The sequence below is a fragment of the Lactuca virosa genome, chromosome 5 (genome assembly GCF_052849685.1).
Source record: "Lactuca virosa cultivar CGN04683 chromosome 5, Lactuca_virosa_CGN04683_v6, whole genome shotgun sequence".
Taxonomy (NCBI): Eukaryota; Viridiplantae; Streptophyta; class Magnoliopsida; order Asterales; family Asteraceae; genus Lactuca; species Lactuca virosa.
In genome coordinates this window covers 15,888,094-15,912,363 of record NC_136430.1, presented here as the reverse complement: position 1 = coordinate 15,912,363, position 24,270 = coordinate 15,888,094, and the positions used below count along the sequence as shown (strand labels likewise).

Below are 24,270 nucleotides of genomic sequence, written 5' to 3'. Positions count from 1 at the left end.
CATATTGGTACTGGTACGTAGCCTCTGTCCATGTAGAACATGTCTCCGTAAGAGAATGATTTCTATTCTAGAGTATTGGCAGAAGGTTAGATAGAGCTATAAGCCTGAAATCTACCAAAAAGGTTAATCCGAAGTTGTATGTCTTCTGTGCCAATTGGGCCAAAGCTTTATTAATGTATATCAAGTATGGTAATTGTTATGTCTCATTGATTGTATATTTTTGAATCAAATCAATGATTGATATAGAAAGTTTGTCACATGATTCACATATGCCTTTGTTGTTCCTTGATCCTCCTTGCCTCTGCCATAGTAAAGTATATATAAATAGCATAACGTTATATTGTATCTATTATTAAACTCACTAAGCGTCACCGCTTACCCCTATCAATGTTTAACTAATTTGCAGGAGATAAGCATCCAGTATAGTGATATACTGGTAGAAGATTTTTGAATAGTTTGAAACTACTGTTTTGATAGAAGATTTTCGAATAGTTTGAAACTATTGTATTTGCACTCCCATATGTATAAAACTATAGTATCCTGGGGAGTTATGTAATATATAACACTATGAAATAGTGGGTTTGTATCCAGTAGTTTGTAATAGCTTCATCAATATAAAATATTGTTTTATGAATATGCATGTAGCATGTTTTGGAATAACTATATTGTCAAGTATGAAAGTTTGGGTCTTTCAGAAATATGAATGTATAGAAAAGGGTCCTTTCACCGAGGCTCGGAGAGTGGACCAGGCCGACTGAAGGCCCGGTGCGGGCGGACCAGTCATATTGTAGACTCAGAGGGTGGACCAGGTGGATTGAAGGCCCGGTGTGGGCGGACCAATCAAACTGTAGACTCGACGTACATGGCTAGACTCGCAGGGTGGATCAGGTGGACTGAAGGCCCGGTGCGGGCGGACCAGTCACACAGTAGACCCGATGTGCATGGCTGTTCTGTATTGTGATATGATATGTGTATGGTTATATGTGGTTGGTATTTTGGGGGTAACTCACTAAGCTTTCGGGCTTACAGTTCAGTGTATTGTTTCAGGTACTTCAGGAGATCGTGGCAAGGCGAAAGCCTGATAGTACCGCTCCTCATGTTTTACGATTTATGTGATATGGTTCTGGGGGATACTCTGATGTTTAAACTATTTTGAAAACGAGATATATGAACTTAATGGTTTTTGAATGAATTAAAATGTTTTAATTTGGCTTGAATTTTATGGGTGTTTCAAGTTGGTATCAGAGCCTTGGTTTGAGTGAATTGGAGAAACATTCATGTGAATCCAGTCTCAAATCAAGGAGGGATTTTAAAATGGTTTTCAAAAGGTTTTCAAAATAAGTAAAGGAGGATGCAGAGGGTACGATCAGCCAGAGCCAGTAAGTAGACCCCAAAATACCATACAAGTTATTTGATTATGTGATATGTTAGAACAGCATGCTAGTACTAGGCTAGGGATCTTCAGGAATTGCATGATAGAGTTGCCTGATTATGTGATGCCTACTAGCCTAGGGTTTTCCTTATTTGAGATATTCAGCTTTTCCTCTAGGAGTGAGGATTGAGCGTTCGCCGTGCGTGTATATAGTTAGAGTGTTGTGGTGATACTTGAGACAAATATAGGTAGGTGTGGAAGGTAGTATGGGCCCGTACTACTGAAAGCACAGGACCCATACGTGTATCAAGGAAGTCACGACTCTCTAGGGTATCGGTTATGAGATAGTTCCCCGGGTGGATATGTGATGTGTTTAAGGGTCTTGTTGGTGTATTACTGTATGGCGATTACGAGACGTTTCGGGGCAGGATCCGGTTCGGGATCGGGATCAGGAGAGGGTGGTCAGAATAGACCAGTACCACCCGAGGTCATTGGTCAGATGAGTACGGATGAGCTGGATGCCAGGATTCGCGAGATCCTGCATGATGAGGTTGCTGCCATGTTCAGGGCTGAGTTGCCAGAGATGTTTGGGTCGATCAAGATCGCCATGGTTGAGTACTTTGATGAACGCTATGTAGCTCTTGCGGAGGCGGTTTCCGCGGCAGCTACAGCGGCTGTAGCAGCGACAATGGGAGGAACCGGTCGAGGATTTTAGTATCGGGACTTCGATAATACGAAGACCCCTACTTTTGATGGAGTTCAGAATCCAATCGTTTCTATGAGGTGGTTGTCAGACGTGGAAGGATGTTTCTTCACGTGTTCATGCCCTGCGGATCAGAGAGTGAGGTGTGCTCTGAACCTTTTGAGGCTCGGGGCGAAGGATCGGTGGAGGTTGACTATGGGATTTTATTCGGATGCGCAGCAGGCTGCGGTTACTTGGGATCAGTTCCGAGAGATGTTCAGCGCTCGTTATGTTCCACGGGTTGAGAGAGAGAGGTTGGCACAGGAGTTCCTGGAACTGAAGCAGGGTTCAGAGTCGGTGACGGAGATCACCAGGATGTTCACTGAGAGGGCGATGCTTTGCCCGGAGTTTGCTTCGGAGCAGGCTCAGTTGTCCCGATATCTGAGTATGCTCAAGAGGGATATCCGGCAGTTTGTGTCCACACAGAGATGTGATACCTTGTTGGAGTTGCAAGAGGCCGCCAGGCAGCGCGAGTTGGAGATTAAGTTACAGTGGCGAGAGCAGAGGCAGGCCCCGGTGCAGTCGCAGCCGGCGTCGAAACGGTTCAAGACCGTTGACTCTAGGATTGGAGGTCAGAGCAGCCACACTTGTGAGAAGTGTGGGAAGGGTCATACCAGAGTTTGTAGGTCCGGTGGTACGTGCCGCAAGTGCGGGAGAGAGGGACATTATGCGAGGGATTACCGTCAGTCGGCCCAGGTGCAGGATATGAGGATTTGTTATCATTGCCATCAGGTTGGACACTTGAGGGTCAACTGTCCACAGCTTGTTGCAAGACCGGTGCAGGCTCCAGCACCGGCCACTTTGCGGATTACTGGTGGAGGTCAGGGTGGAGCGGAGCCTCCGAGGGCTCAGGGTCGTGTTTTCCAGCTTACAGCAGAGGAGGTCAGGGCAGAGCCGGATGCAGCTGCGGGTATGTTTCCATCTTGTTATCTTGTTATTTGTGTGGTATTGCAACCTGTCTGCCCTTTTTCTGCATGATTCGTAGTATGATTGAGGATCTTAGTAGTTAGGAGTTGTAGTTGGATAGCATCCAAAAGGATAGATTATCAGAAGGTAAGGGATATGATATCTTTGCTGGGTATGGCACCGGCGATGTGAGAAGTGTTCAGCTGAGACTCAACTTTCTTGAAGTTCGGGTGTGCGATGGCGGAAGGGTTATTCGGTGAAGGTTACTTACTCCCGAGGGAGTCAGTTCATGGATAAGAGGGAATGTATGGGTAAGGGCGATTGAGATATGCCGGTTTTGGGCATCGGTGGTTAGCAGTCAATGTACTAAGTGGAGGAGAATTGGAAAATTCTCCGGTGGAACAACATGCATCCAAGGATGGTTAGCTGTTGGATTTCAGTGTTGTTAGCCGAGAGTGTGGCATGATTGGAGCAAGTGATAGACAAGTGGGGCAGGGAATAGACCATGGTTTCAGTTAAGGTAGTTGGTCGATGTGAGGCCTGGGTTTAGGCCATGGAAAGGATTTCGGGAACGGAACTGGAGATCGGAACCCCAAGAGGGCTAGAACAAACTGCATGGGAGAGATTCCCGGGAAGGATGGTTCAGAGTGACGTACGACAGCTTTGAGCGGTTCGGATAGACTGAAGGCCAGAAGGCGTACCAGTCAGACCGAAGGATCGGGGAACGGTCCAGACAGGCTGAAGGCCTAGGAGGGCGGTCCAGACATGTTGAAGGTTCCGAGAGTGGACCAGATAGGCTGAAGGCCTGGTAAGGCGGTCCAGTCATGCTGAAGACTCTGTATGTGTTAGTAGATCGATATGCGGAGAATGAGTGAATATGTCGCCATGCAATAGTAATCGATATGGTCTAGCCCCAAGTATTGATCATGATAATGGAGTTGGTTGGGGGCCGTACGTAGGCCTTGTTAGTTATGTGATCGGATTCGGAGTATATGGGAGTTCAAGAATAGCAGTTGCTCTACATGGATAGTGTAGAGTGGAGTTTAGCTCTTTTGCACTTATAGGTGTGGTAAGGGTTGGTGAGTAGACTTCCTGGAAAGGAAAGGTATATAGCTCCGGAAGGAGTTTGGGTTCTCTGAAAGGAAGGCAGTGGAGTAAATGGATGATCGAAAGTGCTTGGTAGTAAGTGTTGGTGCATGGAAATGCTCCACAAATAATGAGTGTTTATTAGGTTGTATTTTCCCTTTATGTATTTATGGTGTAAATACTCTCCCTCCTATATAAAGGGAGAGTTGGTCATATCTTACTTTAGCTAGCTCACTTTTTCTAAGTTAGTGATTACTTTTCTTACAATGTAATCCTAGAGAGAGAAGTGGTGGGTTCTCCCACCCAGGGAGAGTTTCTCTCCTACCATGTTCTTCATGCAATATTATGATTATTCTCTCTTGTTCTTAGTCTTTTCTTATGAACTCATAATATGTTCTTCGTGTTCATACTTCCAAAAACACGATTAATCTCAAGATATCCTTCTTCCGCATTCACCGTTCGTTATAAAAATGGGTCTCTACAATTGGTATCAGAGCCGTACCTTGAAGATCCCACGATTATTTCAAGGGAACGACTCCCGTTCAGTGATTATCTTGTGATTTTTCCGTGTTTCTGCAAGAAAAAAAATTTCGGGTTTCTTACCGGAATTTTTTTTATGAAGTTCGTTCTTAGTTCTATTTTCTGGGTGATTCTATCTTAGTAAAATAAATTGTTGCTGCTGCTGCTCGTTCTATTTATTGCTGCAAGAAGATGTTCTTAAAAGTTTATTATTTTTGTTGTTGAAGAAATGAAGAAATGGGAGAAGAAATTAATTTTGTGGTCTCCAAATTGTTGAAGAATTTGCTCCAGAAGTTCTTTTATTCTTGGATGAGAAGACACAATTAATGGGCTTATTTTCTTTGAAGTGGTGCTCTTTTTTTTACCCAGCAGCTTGAAAATCTTCTTGAGGTATGAAACTTTTATTCCTCTTTATTCTTGCTGTGAATCTTAATTTGAAGAAATATGGACGTAAGTTGTTGTTTGCATAAAGCACTTTGTCCTCTTTACTCTATTGGGTAAAGAGTATTCCACTATTTGCTCCCTCAAAAAGACAAAAAACCATGTGACATTGTCCTTTCCCATCACCTTTTGTCCTTAAAAACCCCCTGCACACTCTTCCTTTTGCCTTCCCAAGACCACATGTTGACTTAAAATGCTTTATAAAAAGATTCTCTTATTAAAATATGAATAAATGGCCTTTGCGGTACCATTTTTCATGAAAAAATAGCATTTTTCGTCACCTGTTCAGCCCCTCTCAGCCCCCCGGACCGCAGTCAAAAACTGCCTACCGGAGTCCCCTTAGAAGCCTACCCACAGCCCTTCTTAGCCTTGATCCGAGGTCCTCTCAGGTCCCTATCCGCAGCCGAGAGACTGCAGTCATTTGCTTATTCAGGACCAAAGCCATCAGCAGCCTCGGACTGCAGCGGCCATCAGCAGCTCGGACCGCAGGCATTCCCTACCGCAGCTCGCATATCTGCTCCTCGCACCGCAGTCGCGCCCGACTGCTTGATCCGCAACCAACCTGACCCGCTGTCCTCTTAAACCCGCAACGCCATCTAGACCGCATTGCCTGCTCGCGCCTACCGCTACTTCGCAGCGCAGTCTAGTTGCTCCTCAGCTACCGCAGCCAGCTATACACCATCCGCACCCAGCTCCCTCGTCCGCACCCAAGACCCCCACCTTCCCCTCTGATCCGCAATCACCTCCTACCGCAATCACCTCCCACCCAAGCCACCCTCTCTCACCCGCAACCCTCCTGTCTTCAGCCTCCCTCCCCTCCTCCTTCCTTCTTTCTTCAGCCCCTCCTCCTTCCTCCCTCCTTCTTCTTTCTCCTTCCTTATTCCTCCCCCTTCCTCCCCTCCTTTTTTTTTCCTCCCCTCTCATCAGCCCCCCCCCTCCTTTTTCTTTTTAGCCTTCTTATTTTTTTAAGCCTCATTTTTTTTATTTTATTCAGTTTTTTTTTATTATTATTTTTTTTCAGTTTTTTTTTAACGATTATTATTTTTTTTAACACTATTTTTTTATTTAGCCAATTTTTTTTATTAAAACCAATTTTTTTTTATTAAAACCAATTTTTTTTAACACCAATTTTTGCCACAACCGAACCTTGGATTGTCACATTGGTTCATTTCATGCCGGTTATTATTATTGGAAGAATACTCCTACCGCAGTCGGACTTCATATTATTTTTTGTGATGCTTGCACCGCAACGGCGATTGATCAACAAAGTTGTTTCGCATTCTTCACTTTATGGGATATTATGACTTGGCGCTCTTGATTTTTGGTTGACGAATCATGTATCTTGAGCATGTGGACTTTATTCTCTATTGAAGACCACTTCAAGTGTTCCGGCACCGCAGTTTGGATATTTTGATATATTTTTGGCACAACAGATTATTCTCAGCACAGCTTCAGCAACTATGTCACCCGCCTCCTCATGACCGCTAGAGTATCTCTTTTACTCTGTCTCGTTTCTTATCGAGACCCTTCATACATCTAGGGAGAGCTTCTCTGTTAGCTCTTGGTATCCGACACTCTCCATCCGATGATTTGTTGATTTTGATATCCGATCATTGGTTATCAAAAATAGGGAGAGAATATCATCCGGATTTGGTTATTATGATTGTTTGAGTTTGGATTTTTGAAGACTTCTGAAGACGATTATTTATCTAGTGATGCGATGTGGCACTTATTTTTGGTCCTTACAGATCAAATTTTTGGCATTACTCGATGTTTTCCGATTCAGATTATTTATTATTCGGACTCTACCACAGGATGATTTTGTGTTCGCATCCGGTTCAGATTTTATGGTTTCACGAGTTTGGATTTGTGATATGTTGAAGACGAAGATTATCTTGGCAATGCGATGTGGAACTTATTTTTGGTCTTTACGGATCAAATTTTTGGCATTACTCGATGTTTTCCGATTCAGATTATTTATTATTCGAACTCTACCACAGGATGATTTTGTGTTCGCATCCGGTTCAGATTTTATGGTTTCACGAGTTTCGATTTGTGATATGTTGAAGACGAAGATTATTTTGGCAATGTGACGTGGCACTTATTTTTGGTCCTTGGATCAAATTTTCGGCATTGCTGGACCATGTTTTTGGACTCACATTATTTTTATCCGGACTTCATTTTATGGATGCTTCACATTTTTAGCAGGTTATTCTTTGAAGAATTTCGGTGTATTATGATTCGAGAACTCGAGGTGTTTTTCAGACATTTGAAGCCGAAGTGTTTCTTTTATTGGATCTTCTACTTGCTCATGGTGACCTCCTTCTTCGGGTGATTATGACTGGTTTGAAGATTTGGATCTTATTTTTTCTGCTTCATTGGTTGTGCTTTGAAGCCGAAGACCTTCATTGTTAGATTTCATGGCCAGTTTCAGACTTCACAGACACTTCAGAGTTTCAGAGACATTTCAGCACTTGATTTCATTTTATTACCAGACTTGCTAGTCGGATTACTGTATTATAGCATTGTATCACTTATTGGATCTCTCATCATTTGTAAGCATTTAGGGAGAGAATGTTGGTACATGGAAATGCTCCACAAATAATGAGTGTTTATTAGGTTGTATTTTCCCTTTATGTATTTATGGTGTAAATACTCTCCCTCCTATATAAAGGGAGAGTTGGTCATATCTTACTTTAGCTAGCTCACTTTTTCTAAGTTAGTGATTACTTTTCTTACAATGTAATCCTAGAGAGAGAACTGGTGGGTTCTCCCACCCAGGGAGAGTTTCTCTCCCACCATGTTCTTCATGAAATATTATGATTATTCTCTCTTGTTCTTAGTCTTTTCTTATGAACTCATAATATGTTCTTCGTGTTCATACTTCCAAAAACACGATTAATCTCGAGATATCCTTCTTCCACATTCACCGTTCGTTATAAAAATGGGTCTCTACAGTAAGCACTAGGGTTGTACCAGATAAATGGAAGCACATACGGGTTGGATGCCCGTTAAGGTTGTGGCAATGTTGGATGATGTGCATGCATGTTTTCAGTCTCCTTGGAAGAGGAGGAGGAAAGTGATTCCAGATTGGAGATTGGGACAGAGGAAGGTGAGACAGCAGGTTAACAGACTCGGGAGTAGTCTGGACCGGTGCTGAGGACGGTATAAGGATATTACAGTCGGAGGTCAAGGACCTAGAGATCGTGATAGGGAGGTGTGAGTGGGTTGCACTCCGTTGTGTCCAACCGAAGGGTTCGAGGGTGACGCAAGGACTGTTGGATTAATGTCTAAGTCCATAACTATAATTGGTAAGACTTGACCCGACCCGGCATGGTTCATTTGGGTTGCATGATATCGGGACAATTGGATAGACAAGATGAGGAAAAAGGATACTAGTGATTTATATTATTATATTATAAGTTCTAATATATTAATATATAATCATATTATTTAATTAGCATTGATCAAGAATTAATTTATAATTAATTAAGTGATCAAAAGGAACTAATTAAATATGGACTCTAAGATATATGTGTGTGATGGGCCAAGTTCATTTAGGTTGGGCTAAGCTTTCATGGATAGTCCATGGAGTGTTTAACCCATGGATCATATGAAATGAAAGGTCATGGGTATTAGGGTTTAACCCTAATCTCCACACTATATAAAGATGTCCTTGGTTGGTGAAATGGGCACTAGTGTGTGTACACAAAAGGGCAAGGCCGATTTCACTAGAGAGAACCAAAGTATTCTTATTCTCAAGGTTATTCCAAGTGTTCATGGTGTTGTGTGAACCATTTGAGGTGTCACACTTGGGGCACTAGGCACTCAAGCTTCATGAAGACAAGTTACATCAAAAAAAGGTATGTATTCTATTTATTTTATTACCCAAGTATATGATATTTGTATGCTAGTATAGGGTAATATCTTGGAAACTTCATATTTGCATGTATAATAGAGAAAACATAGATCCAAGGTATTTAGGGTTGTATGTGCACCATAGGATGTTGTAGTATACTAAAACCCAACAGTGGTATCAGAGCCATTGGTTGTTTTCTGTTATATTCATGCAAATGTTTAATTTTCAAAGTTGGAAAAAAAAGAAAAAAAAGAAAAAAAACATGAAGTTTGTCAAATTTTAAGATAATTACTTGTTTTGTGAAAAACTAATTATTTGTAAAATTTGAATCATTTGCTATATGAGTTGAATTAGTTCAAAATTTAGTAAAAGATAAAATGATATGATTATTTTATTAGTTTTAAAAGTTTGATCTAAATGTTTTAAGGAGTTACAAATTTTGTCATAAAATTTTGGAGCTCAAAAAGTTTTTTTTAAAGTTGTGATCTTATGTGTTTTGAAACCTCCATAAGTTATGGATATGAAAAGGTTTTAAAAAAAATTGATTCAAAGTTTTTATGGAGGGTCGTTAGCCGAACGGATTTGATAGGACGGATTAGTTCTCATTAAAAGTATAATGATATAAAAGTAACTAAACATTTTATTAAATATCCCAATTTTAGTTACTTTAGAAAAAATGTGAATTTGTATGCTAACCCATGAAATTGCACATTACACTTTATAAGTCGTTAGTGGAGCGTGTGTGGTTAACCAACACACTAATAGGGACTAATAAAGTGATGTAATGGGTATCTCATAAATTATCATTGTTGATGGAGCGTGTGTGGTTTACCGGCACATCAATTGGGATGATAAATGACAATGAGGTTACCAAACACATTTGCATGGTTATTCACATCTTGTTTGTGATCCTCGGTATCCTAGTCTCAAATAGAAGAGCAAAATCTGAGATTAAACATGCCATTTAATAGTTTCAACGAATCTCAAAATACCTAGGAATTTCACTTAATTTCATTACTTTTCTAGTGGAATTGGTAAATCGTCATTTACCTACCTTTATAAAATTTACAATTAGATTAAGGCATCCCTTTTCTATGTTGTGAATTATATAGTTGGGTTCTAGCCTTAATATTATATTTTGGGTTACTATATTAAGGATTGTTCTTATCTAACTAAAATTACCTTCCTTTTACAGATGTCTACTCCAAATGATGCTTCTATTTCCTCCTCCTCTAACCACAATAACTTTTCATTGCTCTCTATCTGCTCCAAAGTCATATTGGATGGATCCAGTTACAAATATTGGATGCAAAATATAAATATGGCTCTGCGATTCGAGAACAAAGAGTATGTTCTCGAGAAAGAACTTATTGAAGTTGAAGAAGTCAAAGCTACTCTTGAAAAATACACCTCCTACCAAAAGCACTATGATGATGCAACAAAAGTTGCTTGCATCATGGTCACCACTATGACCCCAGAGTTGCAGAGATTTTATGAGGACTACTGGCCTTATGATATGAACAAGGAACTTATGGAAAAGTACCATAAGCGAGCTCGTCAAGAAAAGTATGAAGTGGTCAAGTCCCTCATGGCATGCAAGATGAAGGAGGAAGAATTTGTATGTAGCCACGTACAAACAATGCAATGATATATGGAGCACCTTGTTAGGCCGAATGTGCATTTTGATGAGGAGTTGGCTATTGACATAGTCATAAATCCGTTACCTAGTTAGTATGATTAGTTAATTCTGACGTATCATCTAAACAACTGTGAGACCACCCTGGCTAGTGCTCTTGTCCTAGCCATTGGACAGGGAAAGGGTAAAAAGAGGAAAGGTTATCCCAAACAAAACCCTCTCAATAGAGAAAACATAGATCATATTTAGGTTGCATGCAAACTTAAGGGTTTTAATTTTGTTTGTTTACCTAAATTCCATCAAATCATCATAAGCAAATAACAGTGTGGGTATTTTGGGATACACCTTCTTGCTCCGACTAATCATACGCATCTCATCCTTCTTTGGTTACCATTAAAAAAATTGAAGTTATTTTGAAAACTTTTATAGATCCTTAGTTTGAGTTTGGATTAACATGAATGATAATCCATTTCACTAAAACTAGGGCTCTGATACCAACTTGTAACATCCCGAATATTCAAGGTAAAAATTTTCATTTTTTAGACCAATCCAAAACCATAATCGTTTACAAATCGTAGGTTCCAAATGTCATAAACATGAATCAGAGTATCTCAAAATCATAATCTAATAAAATCCAAGTTGATGTGCACAATCAAGCCTTCGCCTTGCCCTGATCATCTGAAGTACCTGTAACTTAAAACTGAAATTGTAAGTCAAACCTTAGTAAGTTCCCCTAAACTACCACACACAACCAAATAGATATTCATATTGCATGTTGGGTTCATAACCTCCCGGTTGGACTACCCTGGCCCACAACCTCCCGGTTGGATTGCCCTAGCCCACAAACTCCCGGTTGGATTGCCACACGTACTGCATACTATGTCTACAACCTTTTGGTTGGACTACCCTGGCCCACAACCTCCCGGTTGTATTTCCACACATATTGCATACTAGGTCCACAACCTCCTGGTTGGATTGCCATGGGTTGGTTGACTGACTGCATAAAGCAGTACAATCTCAACCCAACCATACTATGTCGTCATATAACAGATAATATATATTCAGCAAATAGATAATCATATAACCAGTCAACAAACTAACAGGAAGATCTATAGATCACTACCGCATAGCCACATCCTATATACCACTATACATATCGAACATATCACTACCGCATAATAACATCCTATATACCAGGATACATAATCTAGTAGGTCGGTATTGGTGCCTTCGACCCACAGGTATAATGAAGGAGACTCACCTCTCAGACTGAGAGAATATCTAAACACAACACAGCTCCATATACTAACTCTACAGGTCACCTATACAACAAACAATGACCCTGTCTACAACTATTGTTCAAAATACTCAAAATACCCCTAGGTCAAACTTGGTCAAAATCCTTGTCAAAGTTAAAAGTCAAAAGTCAACTGAGTCAACTCACTTGAGTACGCTCATCGTACTTAGCTTATACGTGGGGCGTAAAGCGCGTCTGGCCAGATTGCAGGGCTCTCATCGCGTATGTGCAACGTACTCCCATGTAAACCCAATGTACGCTGGCTGAATGCATTCCTTCTATTTAAAGCTTATTTCATTAAGTCCCTTCGTCCAAATGGAGATCTAGCACAAAACAACATTCTAAGTCATAATTGTATGTCTTTACATGGCTAGAAAGTTCCCAATACCAAAAACCCTAACTTCTTAACTAATTAAGACATCATACCCCATGCATGGAAGGACACTAAGGACCAATATTACTTTTTTATGACTCTACACACTCCAAAACGTCTGAAAGGACAACTCGTATGATTTAGAGTATACCATACTCATAAACACCAAGCTTATGCGACCAAAATGAACACAAATCCATGGCTAACAATATATAAGCAAAACTTCATCAAGATCAGAGCTTTTTACCTCCAAGTGGTGAAAAATGATGATGTGCTTCTGGATCTAGGTTGTCTTTGAGCTCCCAAGATGATTCCACTTCCTTTTTCCTCCTTCAAGGTCACCAAAATACATACTCAAGGTAAAAATGCTCACACAATATATTAGGGTTAGCTAGGGTCAAAGATGGGGATGGAGGCTGGTGAATGAAGAGGGTCTTAGGAGTAAAGGATGTTTAAATAGGGTCCAAACCATAATTTGTATGGTTTGGTTCTTCGCCACGTACGCCCATTGTACTTAATCAGATCCATGTTCTTCATTTAATGCCACTTGGGACCAATTTGCAAACATATTACATAATAAGGGTTAAACATGTAAAATACCAATGCCTCCATTTGATCCATTCATTTTCCATAATCATGAAATAAGAATTTCTCGAAACAGGATGTTACAGTCTCGACACTTTAAGCCTCTTCCGTACCTCTAAAGCCTATAGTTTATTATATCCATCAAGACATGCTTCTAAAGCGCATATCTTGTAATAAACAAACCAAAAGAAATCAATTATTGTCCCCCATTGTAAGGTCGAGCCTTATAATTTGATGAGTTAAACACTATCAAACATTGACCACCAGCGTCAGCGCATACTTGAGAAGACCAGCGTCAACGTGTAACCTTTGTACAATTTATTTTGTATTTGTAATTATAGTAACTTTAGTTGTTAGATGATTGATATGCTATCTTTGTGATTAGGATTAGTCTATATTATAGATTAGATACAATCTCGTTAACAAATGCATTTTCGTAATCGTCTTTCTATATATCCTTATAATAGGGTTCAACCCAAATAGACGCTTTGTGCACCTCGTTCTCTTTGTGATAACTCTTCTTAGTGAAAAACATCTTTGTGATAATCGTATTGTTCGTACTTGTTTGAATCCGATCATTGAACCTACAAGTGGTATTAGATAGGGGTGAGCAAAACCAAACCCAGAAACCGAAAAACCGACAAAAATCGACGAAACTGAAACCAAAACCGAAGCATAAACCGACGGTTTGGGTTTGTATTATTTAGAAACCAAAAAATTCGGTTCGGTTTGGGTTTTAGGAATGTGGAAAACCGAGTGAAACCGAACCGAACCGAACTTTACAAAAAATATGAATTTTGCGATTTATTATGTGTGTATATATATATATATATATATATATATATATATATATATATATATATATATATATCTTTTCCTTGACTTGTAAACACAAACAGATGGCTGGTGTGTTGGTTAAGGCGGTGGACATATAAGGCAAAATACCAAGGTTCGAGTCTTACTCTCGACGTGTGGAGCTTTTATTTTGTTTACCATTATCAATTCCCTTTGTTTCTTCTATTTCTTAAATCGAAACTTTATCCCACATCGACAGAGGATGAAACATTCTTCCTATTCACCTCTTATATAAAGCAATACAAACTACCAAATGCCACCAAGCAAAATTTCGAACGGGTTCTGGGTTTAAAACCGAAACCGAGTTTGAAAATTTGAAAAACCAGGAAACCGAACCCATCGGTTTGGGTTTAGGGTTGGGTTTTAAATATTTGAAAACTAATACCATATGTTTCGGTTCGGTTTTGGGTCAAAACCGACCCATGCTCAGCCCTAGTATTAGAGCAGGTTTTCTGATAGATGCAAGTTACTATGGTCTCCTCGTCTCAATATACTCGAAAATCCTCTACCTTGAACAAAATTCCCTTGTTCGATGAAAACAATTTTTCTATGTGGAAGTCTAAGGCTATGGTTGTTCTTGAAACCATGGACTATTATATGCTAAATGTCATAGAATATGGTCCATACGTTCCTATGTATCAACCAATGGTTGTTAATGTTCCTACTGGTGGATTGAAGCAAAAGTCAGCTGCTATCTATGACGCAAAGACAAAAGACTCATAAGCCTAGATGTGAAGGCAAGAGTTGCTATAGGAAATTCCATTCCTTATCACATCTATCATCTAGTTCAAAATTGTGAGTCTGCATAAGAGATGATGGAGACACTAACAATTGCTTATGAATACACTATATAGGTCCAAGAAACTACTATCAACAACTTGAACCGAGGATATTAGCATTTTTTTTTATCAATCGGGTGAGACACTGACTCAAAACTTTAATAGAATTAATTTTTTGCTGAATTATATGCACATGATGGGCATCAGAAGACACCCATCCCAATTAGTGCTTAAATTTTTGGACTCCATGGGTAAAACTTGGGACATCATGCTGCACTCTCAAGAACAATAAGAAGATAAATACCATGGATCTTAACTCGTTGTTTGGGAATTTGCGTAACTACGAAGAAACCAAATCTCTTCGAAAATATATTATGAATGACTCCAACAAAGACAAATATGTAGCCCTACTATCAAAGAATGAGATGTCTGAGAACATCAGTAACGTTGATGTATCTAACCAGGACAACACTTCTAATAAATACCCTGATGAGCTAGTCACTAGCGTTGCACTTATCGTCAAGCGCTATGAAGAAAGCAGGTTGGGTAGCCTTAACAGATTTCCATCTAATGGGAACGGGTCAGTGAGAAAGAACGTTCATGGAAGAATGGATGAAGGAAAGTCCTTTAACTATGGAAGCATTGGTCACTTTGTCAGGAACTGCAAACAAAAAAGGGAATCTCAAAATAATGAAAGCTATGAGGTGTTATACAAGAAGTTGTTGGCTCACTTGAAAAAAGAAAATATCTCTCTACCAAAGGCCTTTGTTGTCAAACAAGATAAACCAGAGAAGTGGATAGATGAAGAAGAGTCTTCTAATGATAAGGAGCCAAAAGGAAATTAATGGTTCACATTGATGAATTTCTCACTGAGAAATGTGAAAGCAGCTCCAGCATGTTTGACGTTGATCTCTCCTTATAATGAGTTGCTCGTTTCATATTCTTTTTGTTTGATAAACAATTATTTCTTTATGCTTCCTTTATTTTTACTGTTTTTCTTCTGTTAACTCTAAACAAAAAACTTAAGTATTTTGCTTTACGCTCCAAGAATCATAACATTTCATTTTTTGTTCTACCAAAGGATTACACATTGCATGCTTCTAATCTAATACTATCTAGTATTTTGTTTATTATAATCTATGTCTCGAGATCTATTTTCTACTATGACGCAGAGAAATATATCCTTTCAGAGAAGACCAACTCTCTTAAACTTGAGATTCTCTTATTACAAGGTCTTATCATTAGTGACTCTGTATCGTTTTTTCAGTACCTGCATGCTTCTGTATGAAGCTGATAGTTAGGATATGAGATACTGAGTGTCTAAATGTTTGCATGAGATTAGGAAGAAATCCACATGAACTATATGTTCTAGATGTTCTTCTTGCCCCTTTTTAATGTGTAACAACCCGAATTTGACAAAGAAAAATTTCATTTTAACTAATCAAACATTTTTGTATAGATCATAAAGCCCCAATCTTAATTGTTTTCAAATCCACATTCATTACAATTTATTTAATAGAAAACATCAAAGCATCCCCCGATTCATATCAGTGTAAAAGAGATAGAGTGCACGCCACGTCATCACGCCTTGCCCTTGCCCTTGGGCTCCGAAGTACCTGAAACAAATCCACAAACGGTAAGCTGAAAAGCTTAGTGAGCTCCCCAGAGCATACCACACACAATCACATACACATAATCCGTTAGCAATTAAGCTACAAACACATCATGTAAATTATGCATACATAAAACCTGAGGGAATGTCATGGGCTACCCCCACATGGTCTTACATCCAATGCCATGGGCTACCCCACATGGTCTTTACCTAGGGATGCCATGGGCTACCCCACATGGTCTTACACCCAATGCCTCGGGCTCCCCCAGGGGTCTTCCATGCAAAACACACAATCACATAGCATATCAAAACACATAATTACTAACACATATACCATAATCACATAATGGGCCGACCTTGGTGCCTTAGACCCATAGGTATGGTGAGAAGACTCACCTCTGTCCGCTAAAATACAAAAGCTGCTCTCCTAACAGTCTGAAACCTCCCGTGCTGAATGATAATAATACATTAATGTCAAGACCTTACTTAGTCAAAATAATCCCAAACTCCAACCCCTTCATGAGGCCCAATTATCCCTTCCTTGCTAATGGGCCCAAAGTCTAAGTTCAATATCATTAATGGGCCTCTTGGCCCATTAAAGCCCAATCAATATATCCAAGGCCCATAACAGATGAAATGGCCCACAATTTACAGAATGCAATCCAAGTCCAATAACCAAGTGAGGACCAATAGCCCAAAAGCCCAAAACATGTCCAAGCCCGTCTGCGTAGTTTTACAAGACTAGAAACTTAAACACACCACCTAACACGTAATTAACTAATCAACTAAAGCAAGTAAATATTCACCAAATTTGATAAAAGGGTTTCTGTTTAGGTCCAACCAATTCACTCATATGGTTAATTTTATGGTAAAGTAATAAATTAATTGTTATTGGTTACCAACTATAGTGATTAGATTCGCATTCGCTATTACCAACCCTTAGGAAATTAATCAATTCAAGCAGTGATCAAGTGTTTAAACTAATTAACTCCCTAGTTCAATTATTTGGATTAAATAAGATTTGTAATTGGTTAATCAAATTAGTAATTCAACTAACCTCTTATTTGTTGGTGTCTCAAACAAGCTTACACATTAATTTACCCATTCTCTAATTAATCCTAGTTTCATATTCACTAATCCTAGGCATATAATGAAGTGTTCACATAAATCATATGAGGTTAACAATTAAGAGATGTTCATGCAGCCTAATTGTCTTCCTATTAACAGAAAATAGTTATGGTTAATGCATAAGGGTCTTTAACAAACTTAACTTAATAAAATCACCAATAATCAATCAATCAAAGTATAAATCAAACCATAGGAGTAATTTGGTCTTTCCTAAACAGAAACTACGAAAATTCAGCTCATGATTACAGTAAAAGAGAAGCTAAAAACGAATTTAGTTGATCTAAACATGATTCACTTCTAAGAATAAGTGGAAAATTTAACCTAATTCGCCTTGAGTCTTCTAAAGATCAAAGATTAGGGTTCTTCAGGTCTCCAAGGGTTTCCTCAGTCGCAAGTAATTCTCCAGAGATGCCAAAAAAACTCCTCTAATTTGGAATTAGATCCTCTATTTATAATTATCTCAAAACAAGGGCAACTCGGCGAGTAGGTATCCAACTCACCGAGTTCCTTTGAGAAATACGTGTACGGCAAGGATTCTGGACATTACTTCGCGAACATTCATTGGAACTCGTCGAGTATCTTCTGGACTCGCCGAGTAGCTCCAGGTTTGTTCTTCTTTCTTCATTCTCCAGCTTCTGATTGCTTCTCCTTCTTCCTTTTTGCTTCCAAGCATGTCTTCTGGACTGAAAATATAATTTAGACATTATTAAGTACCTTTTGTCCATATTATGCAAATAATTAGCTAATAATTGATAAAATCTATACTAAACACATGGCTAAATATGCACATATCGAAATACCCCACACTTGACTTTTGCTTGCCCCCAAGCAAAACCGAATTTTAGCACACTAGAATCACATAAGACAATTCCAATTGAACCCTGCCATTATGCCAAGACCGCAACGCATGCATTTGTGTCTAAATTTTTTCCTAAGGACCCCCCTCAATTCTAAATACTCACAATCCTCATAAACACTCGCCCACTTCTTTTGAACAATGCTCATTTTATGCATCCCTCCGAATCCATCCGCAGAAAACTTCCTAATCCTCAAGGTATTTTTGGTTGAGCAACCCAAGCATACATAATCTAGAAAATTACAATTTATGATACCACTATGAAGCTCTTTGGAATTCTTCACTTCTTTGACAATTTGATCTTTGATTTTTGGGTATCTTCAATTTTTGAATTTCTTCAGAATTTTTTATCTTTGATCTTCATACTTTGACTTTGATGCTCCAAAAATTCTTCAAACTTTTTCTTGTAATTCTCTCTCTCTTTTTTTTTTTTACATGTACCTCACTTTTTTTTATCACTCAAAAACCTACATGCTTAAGCAGGGGCGCTCAACTTCAACCTTTATTGGTTAAAAATAAAATTTTCCTGGATACATTTCTGGTACACGATGCTAAACATATTGCATCCTTCAAACTAAGCAAGGTCGTGTTTTTGTCCCATGATTTCACTAGAATAAGGAGGCCACAAATGCACTAGAACGTATATAAGCTCAACTAAACATTTGGGTCTTCATGCAATCATCAACATAATTCTAACATGGAATCCTAATTACTTTTACCATAGTTTTCTAAGTTAAGTCCTAAGCAATTTTTTTATGCAAGATTTTTGAAAAAAATTAAGCCTAAATTAGGATTCTAAGTTGACTAAAATGTAACCAACCCCTTACCCCACACTTAATTTATGCAATGTCCCCATTGTATGTTATGCATAAAAAGGAAAAAAATATAAAGGGAATTGGAACAAACTCCCCTGGGATAGTAGTCGCGAGGTTGATACTCTTCATGTAAAGCTCAAACTTCGAATGACTTTAGACATGGAAACAACTCATCCATGCCTTGGGTATCATGTCGCGTGTGGTAAACATCTAAATAGCTCCAATTGTTTAGGACAAAGCTCTCAGAAATCTTCCAGGGATGAATCTTCACGAAAATATGGATAAAAGCTGCAGTGAATGTGCCCAAAACAGATCTTGAGAGTGAAACGTTGAGGGACTCGGCGAGTCAACCGTGAACTCGGCGAGTAGACAGGACTCCAGCAGAAAATCGTGGAATTGCACATAACTCGGCGAGTAGACACCTACTCGCCGAGTAGAAACACGAGTTCGCGATTTTTCGTGGATTTCAAAAAAGTACTCGCCGAGTAATTTATGAACTCGGCGAGTTCATCATTCAGTTTGAAAAAAACTCGATTTTTTAAGCCACCACCCCAAACTTTGAGCATTGCTTGCCCTCAAGCAATCATGTTAAGCATAATTTCAAAAGAAGATTGAAAAAAAAAACAGATCCTAAAAGTGAAAAACAAAAAGAAAAATAAAGGGAAAAGAAATGCAAACTCTAAACTCGGGTTGCCTCCCGGAAACGCTTCTTTTTAAGGAGTCGTTAGCTGGACTCCTTCCCGCTCTAGGTTTCTGCCATGCCTTCCAACAGCAGCCCTTCTTCAAGTTCTTCATTCCTCGGGATTCCTTCTTCATATTTTTTTACCCTATGTCCATTAACTTTGAAAGGAGTGCCATCTCTTGATAATAACTCAATAGCTCCATGTGGAAAAACTTTCTTCACTATAAATGGACCATCCCATCGTGACTTTAGCTTGCCCGGAAAGAGTTTGAGCCTTGAATTAAAAAGTAACACTTTTTACCCTTCGTGAAAGTCTTTATTACCCTTGATTCTTTTGTCATGCCAATTCTTGGTTTTTTCTTTGTAAATCAAGGAGCTAGTGTAAGCCTCATTCCTAAGTTCTTCAAGAGCATTCATTTGCATCAACTGGTTGGTTCTAAGTTCAGCTACATCAAAATTGCACATTTTTAAAGCCCAAAAAGCTTTATGCTCTATTTCTATCGGTAAATGACATTGCTTCCCATAAACTAGCATATATGGTGTAGTACCAATAGGTGTTTTGAAAGCTGTTCGGAAGGCCCAAAGTGCATCATCTAACCTATCCGACCATTCCTTTCGATTGCTACCCACCGATCTCTCCAAAATTCTTTTTAATGCTCTATTCGTCACTTCAGTTTGCCCACTAGTTTTTGGATGGTAAGATGTAGAGAATTTATGGGTTACCCCATATTTTCTAACACTTTTTCTAATTGATCATTGGCAAAGTGAGTGCCCCGGTCACTAATAAGAGCTTTTGGGACTCCAAATCTTGAGAATAACTTCTTTAGAAAGCGCACCACCACCCGAGCATCATTAGTTGGTAAAGCTTGTGCCTCCGCCCATTTGAATACATAATCAACCGCCACCAAAATATATTTTTTCCCTTTTGACATTGGAAATGGTCCCATGAAATCGATCCCCCACACATCAAACACTTCACACACTTGAATACTATGTTGTGGCATCTCGTTTCGGGATGATATGTTTCCCGCTCTTTGGCATACATCACACTCTTTGACATATTGGGTAGCATCTTTAAAAATTGTGGGCCAATAAAACCCAATATCAAATATCTTCTTAGCTGTGTAATGTGCTCCATGATGTCCACCGGTGGGCCCGCTATGGTAATGCTCCAAAATTTCTCGGCTTTCCTTCCCAAATACACATCTCCTTATGATCCCATCCGCGCAGCTTCGGAAAACATATGGCTCGTCCCAAAAGTAGTATTTTATTTCTGAAAAGAATTTCTTCTTTTGTTGGCGGGTAAAATCTTTTGGAATATACTTGGTAGCTAAGTAATTAGCTATATCTGCAAACCATGGCTCCTCCCCCGTGGTCACTAAAATGTACTCGTCCGGAAAGTCATCTCCAATTTGATCTTCTTCCAATGCTTCCAAATGCGGGTTTTCTAGTCTTGATAAGTGGTCGGCAGCTACATTCTCCATTCCCTTTTTATCGCGTATCTCGATATCAAATTCTTGTAAAAGTAGAACCCAACGTATCAATCTTGGCTTTGCATCCTGCTTGGCAAACAAGTACTTAATAGCAGAGTGGTCAGTAAAAACAATGGTTTTAGATAAAATAAGATAAGGGCGGAATTTGTCAAAAGCATACACCACGGCTAGTAATTCTTTTTCAGTTGTGGTGTAATTTTCTTGGGCCTGATTCAAAGTCTTGCTTGCATAATAAATGGGTCAAAAGTGCTTATCAACCCTTTGGCCAAGTACAGCTCCTAATGCAAAGTCGCTCGCGGCACACATTATTTCAAAAGGTAGGTTCCAATTTGGGGCAATAATGATCGGGGCATTAGTTAATTTTTCTTTCAGAAATTCAAAGGCCTCTAAACACTCTTTAGTGAAATTAAATGGTGCATCTTTTAAAAGTAATTGTGTTAGAGGTCTAGTTATTTTAGAAAAATCTTTTATGAAACGGCGGTAAAAACCCGTGTGACCTAAAAAACTCCTAATGCCCTTTACATTAGTTGGTGGAGGTAATTTAGCAATTGTATCTATTTTTGCCCGATCCACCTCAATTCCCGCTTTGGATACCTTGTGGCCCAAGACTATACCCTCTTTAACCATAAAGTGACATTTTTCCCAATTGAGGACTAAATCGGTTTTTTCACACCTTGCAAGCATTAAATCTAGGTTAGCAAGACAATCATGGAAGGAAGATCAAAAAACAGAAAAATCTTCCATAAATACTTCCATGAATTTTTCCACCATGTCATGGAATATGGCCGTCATGCACCTTTGAAATGTCGCAGGTGCATTTCATAACCCAAAGGGCATGCGGCGATAGGCAAAAGTCCCACTCGGGCAAGTGAAAGTAGTCTTTTCTTGGTCAATTGGGTCTATGGGTACTCCAAGTGATCTGGTAGCGATTTCAGCTCTATTTTCGTGTTCTGCATGGTGAACACGTCGAGTCCAGTGAAGGGACTCGTCGAGTCCTGGGCAGAATTCGCGATAACTCTGGGTTCTTCATATGGACTCGGCGAGTAGATCGGGGCTACTCGGCGAGTAGGCTGCTCAGTGGTTTTTATTAGTTCATTATAATCAGCTTCTTCCAGCAGTCTCTCTATTTCCAGTAGGTCTCTTTCAGCATCAAGTTCTTCATCAAAGGCGATGGTGGACTTGTTTGGTTCTTCATTGTTCCATTCCTCCATTAATTCATCCAACATATCAATTGAAAATGTCGTGTCATCACTGTTCCTTGCATGCTTCATGGCTTGATCAACCCCGAAAGTGACTGATTCATCTCCCACCCGTATAGTAAGTTTTGAATCTCGCATGTCAACTATAGCGCTTGCGGTGTTAAGGAAAGGTCTTCCAAGGATGATCGGGACTTGAGGATCCGCTTCCATGTCCAAAATTATAAAACCCGCGGGGAACACGAACTTATCCACCTTTACCAAAAGAACTTCACAGATTCCCCTAGGAAATGTAACCGTTTTGTTTGCTAGGTGGATTGCCATACGAATGGGTCTTGGCTCGGGGAGATCTAAATTTTTGAAAAATGAATAAGGCATGAGGTTTACACTTGCCCCCTAATCGGCTAGTGCATATATGGTGGCCAAGTTTCCAAATTGACAGGGCAATGTTAAACTTCCCGGATCTCCTTTCTTCTTAGGAAGTGTGTTCAACATAGCAGCTGAACAGTTTTCGTTTAGGACCACCTTCTTCACTTCTTCCATCTTCCTTCTATTAGTTAGAAGCTCCTTGAGAAATTTGGCGTATTTTGGCATTTGGGCAACCGCTTCTATGAATGGTATGTTGATTTGAAGAGCCTTTATGTGTTCTAGAAACTTCTGGTAGTCTTCTTCATTCTTTTCTTGTCTAGCTCGGGCTGGATATGGCAGTGGAAACTGATATGGCTTAACAGGAGTTTGACTTTTTTGATCAGGTGGCGGACTCGCCGAGTCCATATCATGGACTTGGCGAGTAGGGTCTAGGCTCAGCTGGTTCTGATCCTTATTCTGCCCTTCTGTCTCCTTTTCTTGCACCGGCTTCGGATCTTTGTTTTGAATAGGGGCCAGAGGGGTTATAATCTTCCCACTCCTAGTTGTGACAATGTTTATATGTGCGCCTTTTGGATTGTTTTCGGTGTTACTCGGAAGTTCTCCTAGTGCTCTTTGATTCATTTGTTGGGCAAGTTGCCCCAGCTGCTTCTCAATGTTGTGAATAGATGCTTGCTGATTCCTTAATATTGTTCTTGTATCTTGTATTGCAGCATCGTGGTCATTGTGTCTTTTTTCGGATGCAGCTACAAATTTAGTGAGCATTTCTTCTAGATTTGGTTTCTTTTCTTGTACCGGCTCCTCCTTTTGGTAAAAACCCCTTGCCTTTTGTCTAAATTTCTCCTCCCTCGCTTTCTTGTACTCGTCATAAGGGAGCCATTCTTTCTTAGGTTTTCGCCAATCGTCATCGAACCTATCACCACTAGAATAGCATACTTGCACTTTCTTATTCCCATTCTCGTCCAAATCACAATCTGTAGTTAGATGAGGCCCATTGCAATTTTCACATCCTACCCGAATAGCATGGATTGTTTGATCCATTTTATCCATCCTTCTATCCATGGTTTTCAACATTGCCATAACTGCCGACAAATCTTCAGAAGCTGCGTAAGCCGATCCCTTGGTCATATCATTCCTTGGATTGTGGTATTCTCTAGAATGCTTAGAGAATTCTTCAATCAGTTCTTTGATCACCGGGGGTGCCTTCTTTGTGAGGGGTCCTTGCGAGTCTAGGAGCTGCCTAGTTGTTACATTGACTCCATCATAGAAAATGGAGACTTCTTGTTGGCTATTAAGATCATGATGTGGGCAATTCCTTAGTAGACTTTTGTATCTCTCCCATGCCTCATAAAGGGACTCTCCAGGTTGTTGTTCAAAGTTGGCGATAGCTTTCTTCAACTTGGCTATTTTCGAGGGTGGGCAAAACTGGTCAATAAATTCTTCCTTCATCTTAGCCCATGTAGTGATGGACCCGGGAGGGAGTGACTTGAGCCAATCCTTTGCAGCACCTTTGAATGTAACTGGAAGCATACGAAGCAGCTGGGTTTCACGAGGCACATTTGGAACATTAAAATAATCAGCTACATCATTGACTTCATCCAAGTGTTTATAGGCATCTTCGTGGTCTTTTCCATAGAAGGGGATCTCCTTGAGTTGAGCAAGAATGTGACCC

At 39.6% G+C, this 24,270-nt stretch overlaps 1 non-coding gene across 1 annotated transcript; it reads left to right on the top strand.

Moving 5' to 3' along the window:
* The first annotated feature begins 23,892 nt into the window (after nt 1-23,892).
* LOC145118021 (small nucleolar RNA R71) lies at nt 23,893-23,999 on the top strand. Its single transcript, XR_013713006.1, has one exon. It is a non-coding gene; the product is annotated as a small nucleolar RNA R71 (small nucleolar RNA).
* The last annotated feature ends 271 nt before the right edge of the window (nt 24,000-24,270 follow it).